This window comes from Canis aureus, chromosome 15, assembly GCF_053574225.1.
Source record: "Canis aureus isolate CA01 chromosome 15, VMU_Caureus_v.1.0, whole genome shotgun sequence".
Taxonomy (NCBI): Eukaryota; Metazoa; Chordata; class Mammalia; order Carnivora; family Canidae; genus Canis; species Canis aureus.
The window spans coordinates 5891250-5900491 of NC_135625.1; positions in this window are offsets into that span (position 1 = coordinate 5891250).

Genomic DNA, 9242 nt, shown 5'->3' on the forward strand with positions numbered 1-9242 from the left:
CCACCCCTAGTTCGTTTCCCAGAGTTATCTATAAATGATTACAGTGGAGAAGATATTGAGAACACCCTAGATATAATTTTGTTTACTAGATAGTTATGATCTGGGAACCAACCCAGGAAATAGCGCCTCAGGTTTGGTGCATTTTGGAGGTGCAACCAGTCCAAATATCTTTCAACCAATCACCCCACATCTTTGTAAATCAAGCCAGTCTGGAGGATTGTTCTCTTCTGTTGACTTTTTGCCAAATGAAATAATGCACTGCAGGAATGAATCAGGTAATGCATATTTTCTCAGGATTAATAAAGCATGTAGTAGTATGTCCTGCTTTGTGTCACTGTTTATTTGGGGTGCAATATCAGGAAAAAATCTTACAAATACTATCAGTAATCAATTTTAAAGGTTTTCTTGTATCTAAACAGAAACACTGATGGAAATCTTTCAACCAGCATACACACACGCACACAAACTGTAATAGACTAACAACATGATTTGGATGGAATCTTACAAATCTGATGAAGACACCACCAGGGATATCTTTTCAGCCCTTCTTGACTTTCAGGTAAGAAATAAAATTCCACTATTATATGGATCTTCCATGTCATTAAAGCAAAGGCAAAAAGGCGGTGAATCAGGTGATTCTCTACCCAGTTAGAAAATGCAGGCAGCAGAAGCACAGTGGTTTGTGGTCTCGAAGAACAAGATGGAGCAAATATAAATCCCAGACTTCAGCTGCTTCAGTTAATTTAGAATTGCACTTTTCTGATGTTTTCTTTCTTCCTTCTCTCTTTTCTGTTTGTCTCATCTCCCTGTCTTAATCTCGTTCACAATTTACACACACACAAAGACGTATAAAGACACATGGAACTCATCACAGTTTTTGTTACCGTTCACAACACAGATGCTTTATAGATTTGGGTGCTAAACTAGGTAAAGTCACAGAAATCTATATATTCTATCTATATCTGATAGAATAGATATCTATTCATATCATAGATAGATATGAATCTATCTATTCATTAAGGATACTTAATGAATTAAGCCTGGAAAGATAACAAGCACAAGTATTTGGGTTTTCCAAAACATCCCAGAAAGAAATTTATTTTATTTCTCCTCTTTTTAAAATCTGTATAAAATCCATCAGTTTTCTTTTAAGTGGCACTCTGTCAGTGAGTTATGAATGCTTTATTAGAGTCCATTTTATGTCGAACCAATGGTAAATGTGGAAGATTGCTAATAGAGAAAAATTGATCAAAATATCTGAAGTCTTAGGATCTAATTTGGTTAATATTTTTAATCAAATGGGGGTATTAACTATAAGCCTTTTTGAACATAAAATTAAGACCATAAAACCAGTCTCTTATAATCTAGATTATGATAAAGTGTAAATGTGAGGGGTGTTAAATTTTACCTTTCATATAAAAATATACGAATGTCATATATTTTATGTGGTTTAAAAACCCAGAAGGAACAGCATTACCTAGAAGCTACCAAAACGTATTTCGGGGATCCCTGGGTGGCGCAGCGGTTTGGCCCCTGCCTTTGGCCCAGGGCGCAATCCTGGAGACCCGGGATCGAATCCCATATCGGGCTCCCGGTGCATGGAGCCTGCTTCTCCCTCTGCCTGCTTCTCCCTCTGCCTGTGTCTCTGCCTCTCTCTCTCTCTGTGTGTGTGTTTGTGTGTGACTGTCATAAAAAAAAACGTATTTCGAGGAAACAACAGAATTAATATTACCTCAGAATTTGCTAGACATCCAGCCTTGGGATCTAACCCAGCTGTACTGAATAAGATCTGCATTTTAATAAGATACCCAGGTGATTTGTTTTCACATTACCGTTTGAGAAGCACTGTCCTAGAACATGCAGAAGAACACCTGAATTGCATTAGAGAGAAATAAATGGAGTATTTCAATGATGCTTTCTAAGTATATCGTTACTTTCTTGTGTTTTTAATGAAACTGAACAGTTGCTTTTTTTCTGTCAAGATCATATCCCTGAGAAACTATGATACTACTGACCTCATAGTACAAAATAACGTACAAAAGTGTCTAAGGAAAATGTGACTCAATTTGTTCTTATAACCATTCAGCCATATGCATGTTAACCAAACTGCCTCCCCCCTTATGAATAGAAAATGACAATCAAGATAAATTGTCACTTCCTCAGAATGAACACTAATAAAAGTTTCTTAAAAGTCTGACTTGGAAGAAGACTATACTTTCTAGGTCCTCAAAGTCTTTCTTGTAGTAATAACTCACCACACTGTCTTCATTTTTTTTTCTTTAAGCACACTATATTTAAATGGCTAGAAAGATTTAATTTAATCCTTAAAAACTTCGTGTACAAATTTTTAGAGAGAAATCAAGGTCCAGATAAAATGAGTAGAGTTGCTATATATTTGAAGGCTTGAAAATATTGATTGTTACAGTCAAATGTAGAGTGTATACACACACACTGTAAGAGTAATATTCATTTCACTTATATTATTTATTTCATTTATATTATGACCTATTAGGTAAGAGTACTGAAATCCAGTGATTTGAGGAATGTAGTTTCAATATTTCATTACCAATTATGTTAAAAAGTTAATGGATATGGAGTATAAATATAAATATAGCTGTAACAGGCTCTTTTTACAATTTTAATGGTCCTTATCTAATTAACCATTTGCATTATATTTTCCTTATCTATATCACAACTCTGTAATTTATGAGAGTTTCTGTTATGCCAATAGAACAACTACCTAACAACTTTATCATGCCTCCCTAAACATGTTATGATGCCTTAATTCAATATCCCTGCTGTACCCAGTCATTGTCAGTTAAGGATGACATGCTACTTTATACCTCTGATGAAATTTCAGACTAACAGAACTTTGCCACAGAGAGAAAAATAAAAGATGTCATTTCTAAATTTAGGTGGCAGTATAAACCTTGGTTGAGGTTTGCAAGATCATGGCAAAGAAGGCAATTTGTCACAATAATCAGTAAAGTTAGGAGAAAAAGTTGTCTGTGCTATTAAAAACAAAAATAAAAACAAATAAAAATATCTGGCAGTATTTGCAATGAATTTATTGATATATTTATCTGGGATCTCTCTGAAAGCTTTGTTTCACATTCCCTAAAGTGCATACATTATCAGTTACTCTAGTGTTCTTAATTTTATACTCTCAGAAAAAAAATACTCTCAGGCTTATCTCTGATAATCAGTAAGATTTCAAAAATTTTTTAAAATTTTTATTTATTTATGATAGAGAGAGAGAGAAAGAGAGGCAGAGACACAGGCAGAGGGAGAAGCAGGCTCCATGCACCGGGAGCCCGACGTGGGATTCAATCCCGGGTCTCCAGGATCGCGCCCTGGGCCAAAGGCAGGCGCCAAACCGCTGTGCCACCCAGGGATCCCAGATTTCAAAATTTTTGTTCAAAATTTTAAACCATGATTATTTGAAGATATTTTTCATATATGGGAAAAACTTATAGCTGAAGTTTTAAAAATATATCTTTGATGATGTACCTTAAAGTTCAGTTAGAATTATTGCAATGACTTAAAAGCAAAGAAATGTTGATTTACAGTTATGCAATAGACATACCTCTTTTCTAAAATTTAAGTTATATAAGTTTATTATAGGCATTTACTTATTCACATTCAAGCTTATATTCTTATAAAATGGAAAATGTAGATTTAAAAAATAATCAAACAGAATTTTGAGTGATAAACTAAGCTCCAGTTTTCAAACTAAGATCTTAATTTAAATAAGCTGGTTTAGTAGGGTAAAATAGTGTTAAAACTTAATTATTCTAAAAATGTTGTTAGATGGCAGGTGTTAAAAATCACTTATTCTCTCAGTAGGAATTTTTTTAAATGGTTGTATTTCGGAAGAAATAGTCGTTACTAAATATGTATTTATATGTTAGAAAGGAAAAACTTACACATAGAAGACAGTTATTATGGGTTACATAATATTCTTATAAACTTAGATGAACTAATTTATCTATAAGGGGTTTTTGGTTTATTTATTTCTATAATGTAAGTGAACACTAGATTATTTGCCTTCTGAAACTTGTCTAAGTAAGCAACAATCACAGACACCTATATAGCAGTGTGATTTTACTTCACATCCAGCATGTTCCTACATCGCCTGGAAGCAAGGGTTTTGACAGAGTAAATGGAGTAGTAACTTTCTGAGAAAGAGAAAAATCGATGAATCTGTATTCAGCAGGAGCACCCTGCTGGTCTCAGCTGTCCAATGCTGAGCTATAAGTTTCCTTATTGATACACAGGGGCGACTCCATTTACTTTTTTAAAAAGTGCTCCCTCTAGATAACAATAAAAGAAAGATAATAAGTATTGATATTGTAGGAAGTTCCCTGTACAAGCTCTCTGGTAAACAGAAAAAAAAAAAATAGATCAAGTTCTTCTGGAGTTCAGTGTTTGTACAGAATGAGTTCAGGATGATACACTCAGTGCCGTAACTCTATTAGCCATATCTATGAAATTTTCCTGAGTGCCACTTTAAGTATATTGTGTTCTTTATTTCTGGCACTTACGGTTAACATAAAATCTGAATGTAGCCTTCCGCAGTTTCATCTTACATTTTTTTTTCCTACACAGATAGGTTAATACATGATATAACCAAGGCTGTATGAGATTAAAATAATTTCTACTTCAGCTTTAATAGAGGAAACAACATCATGTAGAAAATCTTTGGGGATATTTCTAGAGGGAAATAAGAACATGCATATCAATTTTGATCCAGGTTTGCCACAATATTCCCTACTCACAGAATAAATATTTATATAGTCACTATTAGAAGATAACACATAAAGAAGGTATCTCTAACTACTCCTATATCTCCACTTGCAGTCTTGGGCCACTCTATCTTCTGATTATTCTGTTGGGACTATGCATGTTATACTTGCTCATCCCAGCTTTATTTGCAATGCCTCTTATCTCTTGCCAAGCATAGCTCTGATTTCTGCGCACCTTCCTATTTGGGCAAGACATTAAAGGTTCTTATCATTTCCATTTCAAAGTGATCTTAGGGAAGTAGAAGAACTCAGAGTTCAGCTCTTAACAGGATGATACCCTTTGAAATAACCATTCCAATATTGTCCTTGAAATAACATCTGTAGCTTGCCATCAATGTTTTCTTTTCCCAATTCTGCTGTGGCTTTTACTCCTGCTAAATCATATGAAAAATAACTAACAGTTTTTTGTTTCCTCTAGAATATGTCCGTTAAGCTAATTGAAGAATTGTCTTAATGTTGCCTGCAGGCATTCATAAATGTTATATAAAATATACCATCATCATTTGCTAAATGACTGAGAGTACACAGGATTGGCAAAATAGCTTTGCAGTCACACATTGGTTTCATTTGATGTTTTCTAATCACACATTTGTTTTTTAACATTCTGCATTACTTTAATCTTTAATACCAAATCTACAAATGTGAATTCATGGAGACCCTCCACTATACTATGTTTTGGCAAATAATTATTGTTTTCAATGCCTAATAGCATTATGGGCTAAAAGATCACTATATTTTACCTGTTAGAAATTACAGTTTAATAGACAATGTGCATGAAAAGCAGCATTAATTTTTAGCAATTCTATGATTGTTCGATTAAACACTAAAACTTAAATTTTCAAATAAACACTTAGCTCTAGATTCTTCCTTCAATATAGCAAAAAATTAATAATATTGCAGGGACTTTTGGAACCAACTCTTTATTCAAGATATAAATCTCTCAAAAAGAATTTATTAAGAAATGTCTTTGCTAGGTGATTAAAAAGTAAATTAGAAAAATAAAAAAGCAAAATTATTTCAAGTGGACAATACCAATATTCTTGTCATCAAATGCCTATTCTCCTTTTCTTACTTAGAGATACAATTCCTGATATCTAGCATGACACCTAGCCACTTGTGCAATAGAGGTAAGTGGATTTGAAGGGAGGGATTATTGTCATTATCCCAAAATGAAAGCATCGATAGTTAAAGGACATTGTCCTTAGCCTGGAGTTTGGGGGATGGACGGGTGGGAGACAACAGAAACAATAAGCCAAAACAATAGCTATAAGAAAAATTCCCAATATTGTAAATAAAACGATCAACCTATAAAAGCATTTTTTTCTAATGGTCAACTAGTAAAAGGAACAAGAGCTAAGATATTATTAATGATTAACAGCAAACCAAAAGAGGAACTAAATAGCTGGAAAGTCTGGAGAAAGTGGCTGCAGCAAAGATGCTTGTCATTTATGCTTCGTGGCATTCAGATAATATTATACAAGGTCAAGATTCCAAGCTACAAAACAAATTCAATATTAATAAAAATCCAGAAACCTTCTTAGGCAAATTGCTGAACCTTATAATATTTATGTATTTATAAATTTATGTATTTATAACATTTATAAACATGTGTATGTTATAGGATATCTTATACTAAAGATCTTGAAGGTGAATCAGGCTGTAAAAACAAAGAATGGGGGAAAGTCTTTCCCTGGGTGTTATGAAGACATTATTATAGTCATAGTAATAAAAATAAAAATAGTGTGGAATTTTCACAAGAACAGACAATCTGACCCATCTGCAAAATGGGAAAATTCAGAGATAGAATCAACTATGGAATTAGGTACCATAAAGAAAGAGAGAAAAGATAGTCTAGTAAAAGAGGGAAAAACTGTCAAACCATTTGAAAAAAAATAATAATACTGCTTCCCTACCTAAAATGATATAATTTACAGAGAAAAAAAAATTAAATGTAGTAAATGTGTGATGAGATACTCAACATCATTGGTCATCAGGAACATTAACAATAAAACAATAATTAAGTATTATTCTCCTCCTGTTAGTTTGGGACAAATTGGGAAGCTCGTTGGTGTCAAGTGTTGGCCCTGCTCTAGTGAAATGGAAACCTTCTGCACTACTGTTTAATTCTGTAGACTGATTATTCTAGAAAGCAATCTCTCTTATCTCATAGTTATGGAAATTCATAATTCATTTCATCATCATAATTTTCTACTAAGTTTTGCTATGGTCATGAACTGCCTTTGAATTTCAGTGGCTCACAGTAACAGACCTATCCTTTTAGGCTTCCTTCCTTTCTTGGATATGTACTACATACCTATATAAATTAATTATAAATTTTAAAGGAATTATTTATTTATGGGGCACCAGGGTAGCTCAGTTAAGTGTCTGCCTTCAGCTCAGGTCATGATCCCAGGGTCCTGGGATCCAGCCCATGCCAGGCTCCTTGCTCAGTACAGAGTCTGCTTCTTCTGCCCCTCCTCCTACTCATGCTCTCTCTCTCTCTTTCTAAAATAAATCTATTTATTTATTTGAGAGAGAGAGCACAAGCAAGAAGTCCAGAGGAAGAGAGAGAGAGAATCTCACACCTCACTCAGTGTACAGCCCAACGTGAGGCCTAATCTCATGACTCTAATATCATAACCTGAGCTGAAACCAAGAGTCAGATGCCTGACTGAGCCATCCGTGTGCCTCAAATTCTCACTTCTTAATTAGGGTTGTAAAATTACTACAATTTCCACTCTGATCTGTGTTTGATACATGCTTTATTTCATTTATTTTCTTCTAATTAGCAGTATCTTCTCCCCCACAAGTCATTTTTGAGTCTGTTTCACAAAATTATGTTTTTCACTTCATTAGCACTTTCCTAAATCACACCAACAAAAATTCAGGCCCAGAAGCTGTTACTAACCATTTTGTTTTTTCCTATTTCAATGTACCTTATAGGCTGCTCTTAATTTTGTTCTAATAGAAAGCAGATCTCACCATCTGACTCAAATACAGACCAACATGTGCTCAATGAAGTTAAAAGTATCTTGCCCAATAATCAAAGCACTTTATCCAATACTAAATTCACTTTTACATTTTTTTTGACTCACCAGCCAGATCTGGCTTTGAATTTCAGGTCTATAACTCACTAGATGTATACACTTATAAAGTTACTTAATCTCACTTGTCCTCTGAAAATGAGAATAATAATATAACCTACTTTACACAATTGTATAAGAATTAATATATGTAAAGTGTTAATCGTATCTATCACAAAGCAAGTATTAAATGGATTATCTACCACTAATAATACATATTGCTAATATTATTATTCTATCCTATTATGTGCTGCAGCCAAATAAAGCATTTCTTCCCCCAGAACATCTCCTGAAAAGTCGTTTTCTTGTGTATTTGTCCATGGATATTCTTACAGATAATATCTTCATGTCCTTGTTTGCTTAACCATGATCTGACCTTTACTCAATGAGAACCTCTTCCCAGGAAAATTCTCAACACCTTGGGTCAGAAATAATCTCTACCTCCAAATTTCCCATTGAAAGCCACACATTTAATAGGACAATCATTTATCTGCTTTTGTTTTTTTTTTTTTTTGTAGAGACCATATTTATTTGTGTCCCTCAGTAGAATGTAAATTTCTGTATTTGGAGAATATGTCAGCAGTTTGATATTTTTAATTCCCAGTGTTTAGTACAGTGCTTCGAACAACATAAATGCTCAAAAAATACTTACTGATTTAAATTTCAATTATACAAATAAGATGTAGCAATGATCAATCTCAAATTAGTTTCAAACTTTCTTTATATCTTATTATAATGATGAAATGCTCCTATGTGTGTGTATTTGCAACCTTACCAATATTCTAAGAAATGTGATTTTTCCTATTATTAGTCATAATTTCAATATGCCACATTTTCCATTTTTACATGTCAGGTAGGTGACAGTTTCCTTCACTCATGACTCTTCCTTTACAATTCCTTTATCTCATATAGTGAATTATTCATAAATATGAAAATCTGATCAATAAAATTTAGTGCTAAAGTATGGTAAGAGGCAGTATTTTTCAATGTTCAAACTAGTAATAAAATGATTATTTCATAACCACCTAAAATGTAACCAAAAGTAGATTTCTTTCCCCAAACTTATAGGAAAAAAAATACATTGGCAGAAGAGTGTTAGTCTTACCAAAAAAACCTGTTTACATTTCCTTGTTCCTGTGTTTAAATGAGGTCCCTTAATTACTCTTGACAGTGGACATTTAGCCAACCTATTTGCTACTTTTGAGCCAAGGCAACTATATGAGTTAAGGACAAATGGGGCTAGGCAGGGCTAGGTAGGGGGCCATGGAAGTAGGCTCACAAAAATCCCCAAAATGCTGAGGTATAAGGAAACCAGAGATAAAGGAACAAGCCAGACCACCCTGCCCTAGGTGTG